We start from the raw sequence: 19,590 nt of genomic DNA, 5'->3' as shown, positions 1-19,590 counted from the left end.
TGAGTCTGCATTTATTCTGGAACCCAGCCCTGTCTGCTTCATCGGTCAAACCACGAGCCTCTGCTGAACCTGCTATCCGCCAGGATCCACGAACGAAGCCACCAGTGATGTCACGAGCCTATAGGAACCCTTCATCCTCGTCGTGGGGTCCCCCCGGAGTCTGCTGCCTCTCATACTAAACTGATTCTGGATCTGAACATAAAATCATTTTCTAATCACGCCAGTACTCACCTGTGTCTCTCTCCGGGTTTCAGCGTCTGGGTCTATATTGTTCTGCTAGCCATGACAACGTCTGTTTTACTCATTGCTATGGATTTGTGAAAACTGGTCAGTAAAATCAAAATATGGACCCCTGGTAAAAAAAATGTTTTGCACTAACACAAATTTTTACTTTTTTAATTGAATTGTTACTTTTAATATAGAGTAATTCATTTTCCAACTCAAGTACTTTTTGGTTCAAGTTGTAAGTAACTATGACTAATTACTTTTTTAACATAATGTTCCCAATATAGCTATTCCTCGCAGTGTCAACTTTCGCAATTTCTTTTTTTTTCTTGTAGTGAAATTTTGCATGCTTTTATCTTGTATAGTGCCTTGTGTTCTGCAATCTCTGCCAAACCACCTGTGCAAATCAGTGAAAGCTGATTCGCTGTGGCAACCCCTTTAGGGAAATGCCGAAAGTTGAACAACAATTTGTGTTCTGCATCCTGATTGCCTGTGGATATTTCGCAATCAGTCTCCTTTGTCTCCTGTACAAAATGTGTTTAGTTTCAAAAATCGACATAAATCTACAATGATGAGCAGAACTTTGTTGTCATCCTTTAAAATAGGATTTTTTTTTTTTTGGGAAGGTTGAACTTTGAGAATTTTCCACCCTTTAACACCGGAGCTTTTGACTATGGTAACTTTTCAACCGTTTAAGCCAATTCTGAAGGAGAGAAAAGTAGTTTTACGCTGATATGCAACTCTTCACAGACGTGACACAATCAATCAAGTGGCTTAGCGCCAAAATGCAACACTTTACGTTAGTAATGTGTAACTTAAAGTGCTTCATGTCAGTAATGTGTTTTGTACTGTGTTGCATATTGGCACAAAGTCGATTCAAAAAGTCCTTTTTCTCAACGTCAGAATCAGCTGATCAATGGTGATCCCGTGAACGGTCGTAGAGTTATGGTTTGTCAGTGTGCGCGTGTTATGTAGGTGTTGTGGGGACAGCTCCAGTGTTCAAGGGTGGAACAAAACAGAAAAGAGTCAAAATGTTCATGTCAGTCTGAGAAAAGTGTAAAAAGCGTGTAGTGAAAGGTTTTTAGAGCCTTTAAGACCCATTCCAATTTTATTTAGCATGTTCTATTAGCATTTTTCTCATAATAGAGGACATATATAAATGGTGTATGACGTATACTTCTATAGCACTTTCTACCCTCTTTCGAAGGCCCAAAGTGCTTTACAGTCACAATCCCATTCACCCATGAACACACACATTCACACACTGATGGCGGCTTCGCTGCCGAACACTGGTGCCAACCTCCCACCAGAGGCAAGGTGGGATTCAGTGTCTTGCCCAAGGACACTTCGACTCATGAGCATGCAAGGCGGGAACCTGCAATCTTGCGATCATGGGTCGACCGCCCTACCGCTGCACCACGGCCGCCCGTATAAAATATAATAAATGATTACACCTGTATACCTGAGTATTTCTTCACTGAAATTGTGTTAGATGAGGAGCAGATGAAAGCAGGATGTTTTTGCTTCCATTTGGATTCTGTCATGTCTGAGTTCTGCTTCCTGTTTTATTTTAAAGATTCCCTTTATGTATCAGTTTTGAGTTTTACTTCCCCAATCTCTTCTGATCGATTTCTCTTGTGTCTCGTCAGTCCTGTTTGTACATATGTCATGTCTCTGCCTTCCTCTGGTGCTGGTCCATACAGTCATTTCCCTGATTGTCTGATTCCCTGTCTACCTGGTCACCACGAGAGTTGGTTTTGTTTGTTCTCCCTTTTTGGCAGAGCTTATTGTTTATCAAATTATAAACAAAACACTTTTTTTCACTTGGAAGCACCTGCCTCCCGTCTCCGCATTTTGGGCCCTTCATCAACACCCCTACCTGACACTCACTTTCTCTGCTGTATCTTTAAATCCTCCACTTCCAGTCAAATAGATCCACATCCGTCTTCGTTTTACTTGTCGGAGCTCTAAACTGTGCACTGGTTAGCTCCGATATTGCCGTTTTTTTTGCTACCCTTACGTTACCTTTGGCTTGTGAGGTGCTTGTCACAATAATGGGAGATAATTTTTTTTTTTTTTTAAGTTAAGGGCTTTTCAAAGACTTACCAGAAAGAAGCTTAAACGGAGAAGAAAACGAGCACATGTGACCTTCTCCACATGTTTGGTTGAAGAAAAGTAACAGAGCATGCAACAGTGGCATAGGGAGGGAAAAACCTCTTATTCTCTTTCAGCGAAGTGAGTTTAGAACCTGACACACTCCTTGCACTTTGTCTGCCATTTGCTTTACACCCAGAAGCTATTATCAGGCTTTCAAACTTCCCAACATCTAAAAGCTCTTTTCCTCCATCGACCTATTTTCTCTCTCTGTTTTTTTCTTCTTCTTTTTGTCTGTATTTGCTTGTGTCCTGCGAGGTTGATTGATAGGCCATCAGTTGTTCCAATTGCCAATTAAAACATTGGGGAGTCGGAACAAAAGTGGGACAGACAATTCCTGCATGATTAGATTGAGTTTGGGCGCTTTTACATCATTAATGAAAACCTTATCTGTCAGTTACCAAACTGCTGTTTTACCTAAATCCACAGAACAGCCGCTGCACAAAAGATGGATGTCAAGGACAAAATGTTACGTCTGTTTATTGTCTGTTTGAAGTTTCCATCCATTCCGGGAATTTCATTTTGAGCCTAATTTCAGACAAATTATGAAAAAAATAAAATAAAACGATAGTCTAAAATAAATAACTATTATATTTCTTCATTGTCTTTTAACAACTATTTCTGTTTGCATTGTTACAGCTTAAATTAATCAATAGATGGCACTGAATTAAGTTACTGAAATGCTCTTTACTATTATTTTCACTTAATATAAGAAAAAACAATTAATGCTTAAATGCTTAATTAATGCTAAATGTAAATGGTAAACTTTACTACCTTTCCTGGTTTACAGTCACAGTCCCATAAACCGATTCAAACACACATTCACACACTCAAACACTGGCGGCAACCTATAACCACCAGGAGCAATGTAGGATTCAGGGTCCTGCTCAATGACACGAAGTTTACTGCCTTAACCTTGCACTACGGTTGCCCCAGGCTCAGCAACCATGTTTAACATTTTCAAATTTTTGGTCGACTTGGGTTAAGAGCACCACCTTACCTTCGTGATCTCTTCAATAATGGCCTTAAACACAGAAGATGTTGCTGACTTTGACTTTTAACTTCCGTAACTCTTCAACCATTCATGGAATTCAAGAGGTTCGGATGTGGAAAATAATCAAATTTTTCCGTACAGAATCAGCTGGTTAACAACGATTAAACACTTCAATTCTTTCAAGTGCTACATTTCAGTGCAAGGCTGTTTTTCTCCGCTTCAGAATCCACTGGAATTAAGTTAATTGCGTAAAATATATTCGGAACAATGTCAACACTGGAGCTGAATCTCTGGTGTTCAAGGGTTTAAAGGAATCCTTTAACCAAACAATGTTACTGTCGACGATTGATGAATAAAAGAGTACTGCACTGAAATCTGCTTAGTTCTGAACAGGTTGGTGGCGTTGCTGGTCCTGATCCCAGCCGTCTCAAGGTGAGTACGGGGCACAACTGGGACAGCTCTATCACAGCGACAATCACGCAAAGTCCAACTCACCTTTGAGTAACAATTTATTCACCAATCTACATTTTACAAGTACTTTTGAACTGTGGGAGGATTCTAGGAGAAAACCCACACATCCACAGGGGGACCAAATTGGAGAGTTTGACAATTAATTCTCTGTTTAAAACAATTGTTTCTGCAAACTCAATTATTTTAAACAGCGTTTCCAGTTAAAGTGCTTTCTTTCCTTTCAGCCTACCAGCCCTAACACAATGCAAGTAGTTGCAGGACAAAGAGTACGTGCAGCAATTTTGCTCCCGATCTGTCTTCTTTCAGCGCTATACAAGCTTTTTTTTTATTCTGAAAATCAAGCTAACTCTCATGAGATTAGAGCCTTTCCTCTTTTTATAAAACTTCCTGTCTGTGAAGCCATGGTAGTAGGTGTCTGGTGTCATGGATGACAAATACAAGTGGCGGATGCTGCAGAACTGCACCACGTTTGGACCCACACCATGATTGGACCTACAGCGTGTTTGGACCTGCACCACGCCTGGACCCACACCCTGTTTGGACCTACACTTGGTATTTAGTTTGCATTTCACAGAAAATTTATTTTAGGTTTTTGTAGAGACTTACTTCAGTTGAACATCTCACTGGAAAAAACAAATCAGTTTATGTCGTGGAAAAAACGCTCTTCACGTTTCCCAAAGGCTGGGAAAAAATTTCTCCTTTCAGCGTCTCTCCTAATTGAGTTTTTAATTTTTATTGAGGATGGAAACCATCTCTCTCAGTGGTAAGGTGGATCATGGACATTCATCCTGTACACAAAGTGAGAAAAAAAGGCTGAGATCTTTAAAATGATTATAAGCTCAGCATCTAGTCTGTTCGCTGTCATAATTCAGCGGCGCTGCTCGCTTGCGGCCTCAGATCAGCCCAGTGACGCTCGTCGGCTGTCCATCGGCTTTCCGTTGGAGATTAACAGAGCACATGTGTTTTGTGCCTCACATCGGAACGTGCCATCCATCACACTTCCAGGGTTTTATGGACGAGGAGCTGGAGCCGCTTTAATTATGTGCTCCCATAAATCTACAGTGCAGAAAAAAACTGAAGCCACAGAATGGGGCAGGGGAGCAAGACGAGTGGACTATACCGTCAGGGACAGAAATGTTGGGAAACTATTCCAGCCGAGCCTTACAAACACACCTGAGTCCACCTGTGAGCTTCTCCGTCCCTCATGAGAACAGGAAAGCCTCCATTTAAACTTTAGAACTATGCAGTTCCTATTTGTTTAGCCTGCATTTGTCATTGTACATTTTTCCTTGTGGCGTATTCCCAGGAGAAGGACTGAGGTAATCAGACCGCACCTTCCCCATCTAATTAAAGGAGCCAAGATGTCAGGAATTGGCTTTGCATGTTTTTTACCAGGTGAACAGAGGAGTGCGACAGGTTCGGAAGAGCTCGACGGAAACGCTGCAGTTGACCCAACAACAGCCTTCATTGTGTTGGTTGCTATGGTTACATGACCTATCAGAGCCAATCACACAAAAAAGCATTACCTTACATCCATAATCCTTAAGTACAGACACATAAAACGCTCAGGATGTAGGAATGACACAAAAAAGGGAAAGCCCAAACACCACAACTGGAAAGAATCAGGTTTAGGTTGGGTTATGAAAGTACAAGACACGAGGTACAGACTTTTAGACTTTACTGCCCTTCACTGCAGTGAGATTGGAATGCAAGACCTTAACCTGCCCAAGAAGACTCAGTCATCCTGACATTATGTTTCCCAAGACAGTCAATGGCGCACTCCAAGAAAACAGACAATTCTCAAAGTTAGATGTTTTTTTTTCTGTCGGAAATTTTGCAGTAAGGAATCAAAGCATCTTTATTTGATTTATAACATCCAAAAATGAAGTAGTTTGGTTATTTTTTTACTCTTTAGCACCAGAGAGATGTTGCCTGAGACACCAAAATAACAAACGCTCTTTGACCTACTGTAGCTCTTCAACTATTTAAGTGATCAATGTGACTCGGATTCTTACTGGTAAAATAGCCTTTTTGCACCAATTCGTAAACCAGCTCATTCTGACAAGAAGACAAGCAGGTTGGCATATTGGCTTTGCACTAACATACATCTCTATGAAAAGTGACTTTTCATATCGGCTTTTCACCAAAATGTTATTAACGTAAACAAGCTACTTTTCACTCAGACAAAAGCGGCTTTGCATCACAATCAGCTGATTTCCATTCGTTTCGTAAAACTTTACTTCTATAAAGTGTTGTATATCAGTGCAAAACTGCTTTTATCAGAATTCATTGGAATTATGTTCAACGGTTGTGATATTCCAAAACAATGTTTGTTAGCTTGCTGTTGCTATACAGCTCCAGGGTTAAAGGGTTACATTTAGTTACACCTTTTTAGCAGAAAATACCTAGTACACAGTTTTTAAGGAGTAAAAAAAATACTGTAAAAACAGCACAAGATTTGAAAAGACCAAAGTTTTGAAAACAAGATTCCCAGAGGGAAATTAGATTCCTTTTAACACAAATCCCTACATCTCTGTCGTTTTGTCTTTGTTCACTTCCTGTTCTCTCTATGCTTTGGCCAGAGATCCGATGTTTTAATTTTCTGAAAAGAAATGATCATGATCCTTACATATAATGGAGTTTTTGAGTAAGTCATGGAAGTTTACTTTATCTTTGAGAAGATGTTGGCTCTCATATCCAGAAAATTTGACAGAAAACATTTATTTATTTTTTGTTGCAAAATCTAACAGGAGTTTATTTAAGTAAACTCCTGGTACATTTCTATTGGCACAGAGATGAAGAGGCAGAAGCTAAAACTTTGAAATCAGAGAAAATTCTTTTAAAAATGCATCCCTAAAACTATTTAATCTTTAAATGAAAAATTCTATCTGTCACCATAGACGACCTGACTTTGTTCATCTGATCTGGCTGCTTGAGCAAACCGGAGCTTTTCCTGCTCCCCACCAGCAGCAATTCTCCTAAAAGCCTGTAAATCCTTTCATCATGAGCAAACTGGGCTATTCTCAGACTGTTCCAGTCTAGAAATGAAAGAGTCCCATTTAATAACGCAATAACCTTCTATTTTTGGGGAGGAATATCCTTCATAATTACCTCAGGATGCATCAAAACAACAAGTGGGAACCAGCTGGGAAGCGGTTTATTTTGGTCCAACAAAGGGGTGAACTTAATACCCTTATAATGTGTGAAACTCTAATCCTCTGAAACAATTTGAGCACATCAAAATTTTGACAGCTTTACTCGAGAGACTTTATTTGTCACTAATTTTAGACTCAAATTTTTACGTAAAGGTTTTCAAAGGTTGTAAAAAGTCAAAGAAGTGCAGAAGCAGCACAGTCAGTGTGTTAAGGGTGTTTTAATTTTCTCAACCTTGTGGATCTTTATAATGTTTGTGTCAGGGTCAGAAAAGGACGCTCACAATAAAGGTATTTTCTGTGGTTGTTCCATCATATGCTAATGTGAGTTATTAACCAGTCACTACCAGTAAATAGCAGAAATCTATAGAAGTAGCCAGACATTGAGTTTGTTGCAGCCAGTGACTTTGGAGAAGTGTTGCCGTGGCAACCCTCACACCTTGCTACTCCAGTCAAATAAAAGCTCCTGTTCAAGTCCTTCCCAAATCAACATTAGGGGTCATCAGGTTGGAATGTTTTTTTTCAAAGAGGCAATCAGCAACGAGTTTGATTGATCAAAATCAGTTTCACAACTTTAAATTAGAAAAACACAAATGTAGCAAAAGTACCCCCCCCCCAAAAAAAAGTTAAAAGTTTACAGTGAGGAAAATGAATGACATCATATTCTGAGACAAGCATTTCCATTTCAGTTTAATCTTTTTAATGTCTTGATTTAAAGAATATGTTTGGTTATATTTATAATTTAACTCATGATTTTAATTGTAGGCTAACTGACATTAGCTTTAAATGGTTGCCATAGTGACCACTTCGAAAGGCTTCCAAATTTGTCATAAAAGAAACAAAACAACGCTTTTCTAGAAATAGATAAGGGGGGTATTCCACAAAGCATGTTTAAACTACCCTGAATTTAACCCTGAACTCTGGCTGAAATCCGACTGAACTTGCTTACTCTGGGTATGTCGGTTCCAAAAGACAGGATATGAGTTGGCGTAATTACGCTCGACTTGGTAACCCTGGGTTAATGCACGTGCACGTCAATTACATAAAGACATTGTCAATGGATCACCGATGGCACCATGGAAACGTGTGGAGAAAAAAAGAGAGTGGTATACTTCAGTGAGACGGAGTCTGAGGTTTTAATGACAGCTTATGAAGATTATACGCCCATCAAAAAAGTAATACGGCTGCATTCGCAAAAGAATGCAGGCAAAGAATGGGCAAAGTAAACGCTTGAGTTTCTGATCTTATTTCCATTTTCCTTAAGACGCACATATATATACAACTTATCCAATTTTGCCTACTTAAATGAATGACTTCTATTGGTAACAAGTAAGAGTTAAATTTAATTTAAATTTATTCAACCTAATTTCTTACGTCTATAAAACTCAATAATTGTTTATACAACTCAAATTTAAATATTTATTTAACTAAATGTCTGTGAAGAAACTGGATTTTCTAGAAAGGACTGTATTAAATTTTAGGTTCGTACCCGTCAGTTTCTTGCACACAGAAATAAATGAATAACGACTCAGAGACAGTTACTTATCTTTTGTGGAGGTTTTACTTCGCACAAACACGAAGGGGACAGACATATGAACATGGTACATTCAAAGTCCGAACCAACGAGCTCAGGGATGGGCTTTGGTATAAAAACCCTGCATTTGCATATTCAGAAGATGGTCCGATGGGCCTCGTGTGAAAAACACGCCCACAGGTTACTGCTGGAGAGAACCTCCAAGGCTAAAGTGAAGATAAGTCTGAGGCCTGCTCAGCAGAAAACATGAACAGAAAAGAGGGAGTATGGGAAGAAACTGTTAGAACAATAGTTTGGCTGTGCTTTCTTCAAATGTAATATAATTTTGAGATGACAATACATGCTCAGTGAATTAAGTTTAAACCATTAGTGTAATAAAAGTTAAAGGCAGTTTCTAACTATTCTTCACAATGTCATATTACTCCAATTCAATTAATCTTTGTTCCATCTTAATTTATGATAATTCTTGAACTCTCATTTGTCTAAGTTTGAGCCGACAGATATGCTCAATTGTATAAAAATAAAAAGAACGAAACAATATGCAAAAAGTGCATAAATTCATTCAAGATTTTTCCATTATTGTCATTACATTGCCGGCTGGTAGATGTGCTATATAAAATCATCATCCTCTCCCTCCCTCTCACTCATGGTGCAGAGACTTAACCATAGTAGGACAAAATAACTCGGCAAAACATAGTAAAACAGCTAAACAACTAAACACATTTGGTCAAAAACTCACACTTAAACCCAAATCCGTCCAGACAGACAAAGTGAATGGTATCCCACAATCCCTTGCGGTGCCTAACAGCAGCACCAAAGTTGCACCTACTTAATTGAATGAATTTGAATGAAAGTAAAATAAATGTCTGATAATTACGTGTTATTTTTAAGATGACTTAACTAAAAAAAAAGATTTATATCAACTGAAGCAAATAATTAAGTTAGATCAAAGTAAAAAAGTTTATTTTTAAACATCCATACGTGGTCTTATCACCCTCTCACGGTGGAAAAAGTATTATCTGAGCTTCTTCATCCACTAAATCATCTTCAAATGGACACGGCTTCACCTTCACCTGCTGCTTCGCCTCTCTGAAAACAAACTAACCTTCAACTAAACCTGCTCCAGACCAGGTTATGTTCAGAGCATGAGTTGCCATGGCAACTTGACATACCCTGAAACATACCTCCATTTTTGGAGCCGAAAGCTGAAGTTATCCACTTCCTTTGCCTCAAACTTACCGTGGGAGCTAGCACAACCTGCTTTCTGGAATACCCCCTGATTTTGGTCTACTTTCTAAGCATTCCTAGTGGTCCTTTAGGATGTTTTTAGTCAAAATTAAAAAAACCTATGGGTCGTTTTCTGAGGGTGGAATAGTTCAGTTGAGAGTTGTTGTCGGTACTGTTAGCACAAAAGCCTGCCTCCCCTCCCCATTAACCGTAACTGAGAGCTTACTGTTTACATGTTCTTCCGCCAACTTACAGCCCAATAGTAGAACTTTCCAGTCGTACAGGTTTGAGCCAGAATCCAGCTCAGACGAGGAAATCGAAGACGCACATAAGAATCTAGTCGTCTACAAGTGCATGCATCAGAATGGAGCAGAGCTTGTGACTGAGCACACTGTCTTTTTACTCCACAAATACAATCATTTTTTAACAACATTTTCTCATCTGAGCATGATTCACAATGATTAAAATATAGAAATAATCAGAAATGCAATTTTAAGCTTAATCTTTGTAATAAATGACCTCCCTCATCAGAAAAATGCCACAAGAACATGTTAAAAACATCAAAAACACATTTTATTGTGAATGAAATACATAAAAATTCCTGTTTGGGAACAAATTTTTCGACTTGTTCAGAAAATGTAACCCTTTAACCAGAATTCACTGATAATTTGTTCTTTTTACATCAAGAGAGATGGAGAGGGTTGTGTCAGCCATTACCCATGAACTTCCTGCCAGGCTGGATACTCCTGTTAACAACCAACAGCTCTGACCATGAAGTAATACTTCATTGCATCACTTTCTCTGTGTTTCCATTCACTCCAAACTGCAGCAAATTGCAGGTTACAGCGCGTGGATTCACCCAATGAAAGTAGTTCTTTATCTGCTCCACAGCTGCGCGCTCGTCTCTGCTTAATCACAGATAACTGCCGGTATGATGTATGCGTCTGTGATGTTTCAGAGAGCAGATCAGGGACAGAGGCTCAGTCGTCACAGCGAGGAAAAAAAAACCTACCAAGGCTATCTGTTTTGTGCAATTAATTGCGAGATGAATCTACTTCTTTCCAGAAGACATTTTCCCGTCTGAACTTCTGTTAGTCAAACGAGACTTGATTTAGCCGGATGGGAGGGCCAAATGGAAGAATTAGAATTCCCCCCACCCCACCCCAGGTGCTCATTTTACTAATTTACAGCCCCTCGTATCCATGGGAGACGCTCGTCCACTCATTGCTGCCTCATTAGGGTGGCTGGTGGGTCTGATCAAAGGAGGAGCCATTGTTATGGAGCAGCCCTGTTTCATCCACATCCTCAGCTTTCACTTCATGAAGCTTTATTGTCCTTCACAGCTGAACGTTCACATTCCATGTCACTCATTACAGAAAATAACCCATAAATGCAGTTACCGGTAAATGCATTTGCCCCACACTGCCACCCACCCTCTATCAGAAGGACTCAAGCACCTGCGCGACACCGGGGACGCAGTTTTCCGTACGCCACATGTCCCTGTCCGCCTGCCAAATGAAAAGTCAGTGCCGTCCTCTTCCACTTTGCTCACCGCGGTTGAAGGAATCCTGTTAAGTTTCTTTTCCTCCGATTAGTAATATCGCAGCCATACCTCCACAGGTGCGTGTCATGATGGCACAAACGAGAGCGAAGACAATGAAAAAGGCTTCAAGCCCTTTGATTTTTACATTGCCAGAGCAAAGCAGCGGCACTGCAACCAAAAGAAGTTGACATACAATAATGTAACATACACAAATGTATTAAGAAAGAGGTGAAACATTAAACACAATATATAAGAATGTGAAAACAAACACATACCATAAACAGCAACCGCACAACACACCCCTAAACCAGAAACAGCCAAGTGTTACACCCACACACACACCTGTTCTCCTTATATGCCGCACAACGCCCCTGAACCAAATCTCCATTGGTCACAATGGTCTGGTCTTATCTGAGGTCAAACACACATACAAATACTAAGAGTCATTCTCCGTAAAACAAAAAAAGATTGGTTATTCAGCCAGAAAACGTGGAAATAGTGTAAAGTCTATGGCTATCAAGAACTTTGAATGGGCTACAAGATCAGCCAAAATGTTTACTATTGAGAGAAAACTCACTCAGATCTTCCTAAAGTGTTTTCTATAAGTTTTATTTTCTTAGCTGATGGGAATCATTTACTTATGAAAAGTCACGTCCTTGTTTTTTTTCTGGCTCTGTTTGTCTAATTGTAGCAGCAGTAAACAGGCATCCCAACATATCCAATATGGTGCCCAACAAGCAGGGGAAGCGACTCTAGCCTGTATATCTCATTGGACCAAACTCTCTGAGATATGTTTTGTTGAATCTGTGCCACCTGTTACGTTCACACATACAACTGCCACTGCATGATGGGGAGACATAAGCAGGAACTTCAAGATAAGCTAGAGCCGCCCAATGTTTTAAAATTTATAGTCATGATCATGAATGCAGACGACGGCAGACAAATTATTTTGTTATATTCGTCACCTATAATGGTTTCACTTTACCATGTGAGTAACAAAGTACAGAGGATTTTTAAACAATGTGGTTAAACTCCAGAAAATGATGTTGGTAGACTTTAGAGAAACAGGTTAAGACTTCAGGTCAGCAGGTTAGCTACAGAGGTGACCCATGGGAGGAGCATCTGTCAGATGTTTCTAATGTTTCTGCTCTGATGGCCTTCAGCAGATTGTTGTCACTGTTGTTGTCGTCACAAAGAACTGCTCATCAGTCATTTTTAACAGCCGCCAAGGGCGGGGGTGGATATAAACTGGTTTAGAGTCTACAGCTTACCGAATTATGATCTTTTTTTGTCAGAGGTTGTGTACACCATTGTCACAAGAACAGGAAGTCAGCTGGATCCAAATGCAGCAGGTTTATTAGCTCAGTGAAAAGTCCACAAAGCTAAATCAGGGGTAGGCAGGGAGGAGTCGAAAACAGGCATGAGAGCTTCAGAGAAGAGACAAGGGTCAGGATCCAGGCGAGAGTTGGGGCAGGGGGCAGGCAAACAGAGTCAGGCTCAGAAAACAGAAGATCAGGTTCAGATAGAACGCTGTGTAAAAAAAAAAAAAAAAAAAAAAAAAAAAAAAAAAAAAAAAAAAGCTTAGTGCCACAAACAATTCTTATCACTGAGCTCAACTCAGTGCAGTGCTTAAATAGACTGTGATTGATTAGGCAAAATGAGTCAGGTGTGCTGCATCCAGGAGGTGTGCACTGGGGTTGCTGGGAGATGTAGTGTAGTTAGAACTCTGGAGATGATTCCCGCTGGTGACCAGAGGGAGAGACAGAGCTCTGACTTCTGACAACCATAACTTCCATATTGCAGCATTTGTTTTTCTAAAGAATACAGTGTTTCCATCTTCTGACTTCCTTTTGGTTTAATGGGGTTGCTTGAGCCTATCCCATCACAAATAATGTTGTGTTTTTATACTTCCAAGATTAAACTAGACGGTGTTACCCGCACTGTTAACGTCTGTTATTACCTTAAACAAATAAAATGTTTTAAAGTTTTATTTTATTGTGTAATTTTGAAACTACCTTTAGCTGTGACATTGCCATGCGAATGGACTGGAAATACAACTCCTGTGTAAAGCTTGCGTTGTGTTGCAGAGAGACAGATGTGATGACGTAGAGATTCTGATTGACTAATGAACGTTCTATTTTTTTGTGTCAACGCAGCAAAGACGCACAGCAGACAGACATGTGTAAATTAGCCCTGAGTCACATGCACCCACCCGTACCTAGTGACTCGTACGGAGGTTGACCCATTCGGTGTCCATGGAGGGTCGTAGAGAGGAGCGGCTGCATCTTAAGGTAGAGCACAGGTGTGTCTTGCAGTTCCCTTGAGGTTCGTACAGCCCCCTCAAGGGATGTCATGAAAATGGAACCTACCATTGTCATGTGTGTGGTAAGTGTATCATGAAGTATTTGCAAGGGCAATGAAAGTTACACGCACTTATGATATACGGGTGATGCTGTCGTGTGGTGTCTTTACAAACTTGACATTTCGTGTGGGCCACCTGCCTTTCTTGTACAAATTTGCCCCACCCTGACTGCCTTAAGCCTTAGGGGGCCTTAAGATGCTGAAACCCCTCTCTACAGGCACCCAACAACCCCTTTTTAAAGATCAACCCTCCGTATGGATGCATTTGATTAACTTTGAGATTAACTCAGGAAGTTTGGTCCATACGTCTGGATGGTTGCAGCCGTCCACTCTGGATTTTCTCCTCACTCTTCATGTCAGGATCCTGCTGCCTTTGGTTTTTTGCTGGGAATTCAATTGAAACTTATTAAATTAAGTCGGCAGCAGTCAGTCCAGCCGGAGCTGACATTTCAGAGAACAAAGAGATCCTGACAGTTGCAGCATCTAATTTTAGAAAAGCAGCTTCTGCAGCAGGAAAGTGAACTCTCACTGAATTTCCAAAGCAGACGTGGAACGATCCAGACTTCCAGTCTGAGTAAACCAATGAAAGTGTAGCTTCCTTTTTCTTCAAAGGAACTAATGAAGAAAAACAAAAGAACTGCAGAGAAATAACTGAGACCATGAAGTGTTTAGGTTTAGATCAGGGTTCTGCAGCTTGAGGGTCTGGAGTCACGTGGGGTTCTTTTATCTATATTAACAATATGAATAAATACAGCATTTTTGGGGCATACATCTATAGATTTTTAAACTGAGGAGATCTTATATTAGTAAAATACTTTTTTAAACCACTGCTGACATTGCACTAAGTGAAAAGGCCTTGTGTGCTTCAGCACTCCAAAATGTAGAGGTCATAAATGAGCAAAATGAGGGTTAAAGGTTTCATTTATTGTCTAAGCTGTTTGTCATTAAATGATAATTTTAAAGGAAACATTTGTATCTTCTGCTGCACAACAAGGTCAAGTTCCTGTTTGAAGGCAAAGTTCCTAAAAGTATAACTGCAGGTAAATCTACTGTCACAGGATTATCTGATACAGTGTATTTTATTTTGAGAAGGACTTGAATTTGTTGCTGTAAGTTAAAGGTCCTTTACCATGATTCTTGATTCTTAATCCTTTTATAGTAAGCAATAACCTTGTATGTGATAATATAATAGTAAACAACAACCTTTGGCACATAAATAACCAGAGTTTGTATTAAATATTAGTTCATTTCATGAACCTAGAACGTTTAGCCCTCGAAAACAAACATCTAAACTTTTGCAAGGATGGATCTGCCTATTGTAAATAAAAGGAACACGTTTTTGACGATCACCGCTAGGTGTGTGGAGAAATTAGGCGTGTGTGTGTTAGCCTGGGAGCAGTGCTGGCAGTGCAGACTCTTCCGGGAAGGGGCTGTTCTTCACTGTCAAAAATAAATTAACGTCACAATGTGAGAACCTGCTCGTTTCCATGGATTAGGAGGGGTTGGTGCTCAGAGTCTGGGTTTTTGGAGGAATAGTCAGAAATGTGTGAACAGATCAAAATACCACTTTGGGGTCTCTTTTCGTGGGGAATGAACATTATAATACTCCTTAAAGCAAAATAAAGTAACTGCATGATAAAGGCCTTTTATAATGATTACATATAAAAACATTGTTATAATTCATTTAGAATAAATATTTAAAAGCTACAGTTTATTTAAACAAAAAAGCTTAATAGCCACAAAATATAAATAAAAGGTATTTTTCTAAAAGGTGATATGGGACTCTCACTGGGTTTTGGTCTGAAATAAACTTGACTAGATGGCTCTTCTTGCGTTAAGGGTTGCAGAACCATGATTTAGACTATGAGAAATAAGACAGTTTTAGACTCAATCAGAATTGGATGTAGTGTCCTGGTTCGAGATCCGATATTCATTTTATTCTTACTTGAATATATGCTAAAAATTTTCAGCTTAGTATTACAAATAAACAATCTGTAGAACTCTGCATCACGATGATCTACAGATCATGATCTACAGATAATGACATGCTATTGCTATAAAGGGCAGCAGAATATGGCTGCAGTTTGAGGAGGGGCATAAAAATAGTTTAAGTTAAATGTTCACAGCAATCCGAGTTAGTCATGGAGCGCGTCATGAAAACAATGAATTTGACAGAAGGTTGTCATTATTTTTTACAATATTTTAATGAAGATATTATCAAGAATGTTTAACAGTTATGAAGATCCCAATAGGGAAAAATTAATTTGCGATATTTTGTTTATATTTTGTATCAAGTTAAAATGGAAAATAATCAATTTATACCGTAAGCATCCTCCACCGTCTGAAACTTTTTTTCCACTTAAACGTTAAATGTTCAGACAATGTTAACAATTTCCTTTAACCCTTGTGGTGTCCTATGACCTCACCCTTACATTGACGTGTTTTTCTTCCATGACAAAGGTGGAAAGATTTCATGTAATCCATGGACACCAGTGAAGATCACAAAACATTGAAGAAAAAAGGTTCAGCGCACTGTCTGGTAGGTCTAGATGACCCAACTCCCAATGTTAATGTGCCTAGGATAGCACAAGGGTTAAAGTCCCCTTCTGATGAAATTCATGTTTTTTGAGTAAGTGACTTGTACATTTGGCAATTTTCTGATGAAAGAGAACAAATGTAATAAAAGATCATTTCATTCTAAAATTTCTGACTATTTTTCCTTTTAAATTGCTGCCAATAAAACTGTAACGAAGACGTTCTGTTTGAATTAATGGGCCGTTGTGATGTTTTGTGCTAATTATTGGTTGGATATTTTGCACAAAACAAATGAACTGAAGCCAGGTCAGTTCACCAGGTCAAGCCTGCAGGCCTCTTCAATGACAGATGAATGTGTCATGATGAGGCATGAAAACAGAGTGACCCAAACGCTGAAACCCGGAAGGAGACTCAGACTAAGAGGTAAGTTTGGGAGGTTTAATTTGGCGGAACGTGAGTGGTGGCGTTTTTCCCAGGGTGAGGAGCGACGGCTGACTGGAGGAGTCTTGCAGAGCGGGTCCAGGAGCGAAGCACGAGAGACCAGAGGATCGCGACCAGGTGAGTACCAGAGCAGGATTTTCCTGAGGCAGAGCGAAAGGAATAATTAGTGACATGGAGCATGATAACATACAGGAGCGTGACTTGGCCAGACTAAGCACCGTTGGAGGAACAACGATCTGGCGTCGGCTGAAGATCCATGAGCTCCTTAAGAAGGCAGCAGTAATGAAGGGGTAAGTGGAAACAGCTGGTCTTGATCCAAGGCAGAATCAGCGGGGGAGTGGGAGAGAGACTGTCAGGCCACCATGACAGTACCCCCCCCCCCCAACGACCGCCACCCGGCGGTCCAAGACGGCGATCAGGGTTGTCACGGTAAAAGTCGTCGATCAGGCTATGGTCCAGAATCAGGGCACGGGAGATCCAAGAACGTTCCTATGGACCATACCCCTCCCAATCCACCAGGAACTGCACACCACGACCACGGCGCCGGACATCCAGGATCTTGCTGACCGTGAATGCGGGGGCGCCGTCGATGGTACGGGCGGGTGGCGGGGAAGTGGACGGCGGGCACAGCAAGCTCTCGGTGACTGGCTTGACCTGGGAGACGTGGAACGTAGGATGAATCTTGAGGGCGGCCGGGAGGCGGAGCCTGACACAAGTGGGATTGATGACCCGTTCTATGGTGTAGGGTCCGATGAACTTGGGGGCCAACTTGCGCGACGAGGCCTGAATGGGAATATTACGGGCAGACAACCAAACCTTCTGGCCAGGCTGGTAATTGGGACTCACCCCCCTGTGGCGGTTGGCTATCTGGCAGTTGCTCTCCTTAGTGCGAAGGAGAGCAGCCCTGGTCTGCAGCCAGATGTCACGACACCGTTGGAGGTGGAGCTGGACGGAGGGAACTGCCAGATCCAATTCCTGGGAAGGAAACAAAGGGGGTGAGTAACCCAAGGAGGCCTCAAAGGGAGATATGCCAGTAGCCGTGGAGGGATGGCTGTTGTGGGCATATTCCACCCACACCAGGAACTTAGACCAATCCTCTTGATTCTGGGCCGCCAGACACCTGAGAGCCGCCTCCAGTTCTTGGTTCGCCCGTTCTGCCTGGCTGTTGGACTGGGGGTGGTAACCTGACGTAAGGCTGGCGGTGGCACCTAGGGCGGAACAGAAAGCCCTCCAAACCTGTGACGTGAATTGTGGACCCCTGTCTGACACAATGTCACAGGGGATTCCATGATGGCGGAAGACATGGTTGACGAGGACGTCAGCTGTTTCCGAGGCAGAAGGGAGCTGAGGCAGAGGAATAAACTGAGCAGATTTAGAAAAACGATCTATAACTGTCAGGATAACTGTATGGCCTTGCGAAGGTGGGAGTCCGGTGACAAAGTCAACCGCAATGTGGGACCAAGGACGGCTGGGTGTGGGTAGTGGCAATAGTTGTCCAGAGGGTGGTCTATTGGACGTTTTAGAGCGAGCACAAGTGGTACAGGCCGCAATATACTCCCTGACATCGCGCTCCATGGTGGGCCAAAAAAAACGTCGTTTGAGTAGTCTGGTGGTATGATAGACCCCTCCATGGCAGGTGATGCGGGAAGTGTGTCCCCACGTGAGCACTTCAGATCTTAACGAATCCGGGACAAACAGGGTTCCAGGGGGACAGGTGACGCCTTCAGGAGTGTTGCCTTGAGCTTGCAGAACCTTGCTTTCGACTTCCCAGGTGAGGTTGCCGATAAAACATGAAGGGGGAAGGATAGGAGAGTCAGAGTTAGAGTCCGAGGTGTTACATTTTCGAGATAGAGCATCCGGTTTGATGTTACGACTGCCGGGACGATAAGTGATGGTGAAGTGGAAGCGGTCGAAAAACAAACACCAGCGGGCCTGACGGGAATTGAGACGTTTAGCGCTACGGAGATAGGCAAGGTTCTTATGGTCGGTTAATACGAGAAAAGGTTGTTCCGCTCCCTCCAGCCAGTGACGCCATTCTTCTAGAGCTAGCTTGATGGCCAAGAGCTCACGGTTCCCAACATCGTAGTTTCTTTCTGCTGGACTTAACTTCCGGGAAAAATAGGCGCATGGTTTGAGTTTTCCTGTTTTTTCTTCGCGCTGTGACAAAACTGCTCCCACACCGGAGTCAGAGGCGTCTACTTCCACTATAAACTGTTTAGTTATGTCAGGTTGAATGAGAATGGGAGCAGATACAAAGAGTGACTTGAGTTTTTAAATGCAGCATCAGCCTCCGGGTTCCAGGAGTAGACTCTGTTGATGGAGGTGAGTTGGGTGAGTGGGGCAGCAATGCTGCTGTAATAACGGATAAACCGGCGGTAGAAGTTGGCGAATCCTAGGAATTACTGAAGCTTCTTCCGGGTAGGGGGAACTTCCCACAGGGTTACTGCCTCAATTTTAGCTGGATCAGGGCGGATATTGCCAGCCTCTATGATGTAGCCCAGAAATGGGATGGAGGTAACATGAAATTCACATTTCTCGGCTTTGACATAGAGCTGGTTTTCGAGGAGCCTCTCGAGGACAAGGCGGACATGATGCTCATGCTGTGGGGGATCAGTGGAGTAGACTAAAATGTCGTCTAAGTAAACAAAAACGAATCGATTGAGGAAATCTCTCAAGACGGCGTTTACTAAACGTTGAAATATAGCAGGGGCATTGGTTAGACCAAACTGCATCACTAGGTATTCTTAATGCCCTAGCGGGGTGTTAAACGCAGTTTTCCACTCGTCCCCTTCACGCATACGCACTAAGTGATAGGCATTGCGCAGGTCGAGTTTAGAGAAGATTTTAGCCTGTTGAACCGAGTCAAAAACGGAATCGAGTAGTGGAAGAGAATATTTGTCTTTGACAGTAATTTGGTTGAGCTCACGGAAATCAATGCATGGTCTAAGAGACT

The sequence above is a fragment of the Oryzias latipes genome, chromosome 17 (genome assembly GCF_053564925.1).
Source record: "Oryzias latipes strain Hd-rR chromosome 17, Olatipes_Hd-rR_3.1".
Lineage (NCBI taxonomy): Eukaryota > Metazoa > Chordata > Actinopteri > Beloniformes > Adrianichthyidae > Oryzias > Oryzias latipes.
The sequence above is the reverse complement of the archived record's forward strand: the minus strand, read 5'-3'. Positions refer to the sequence as shown.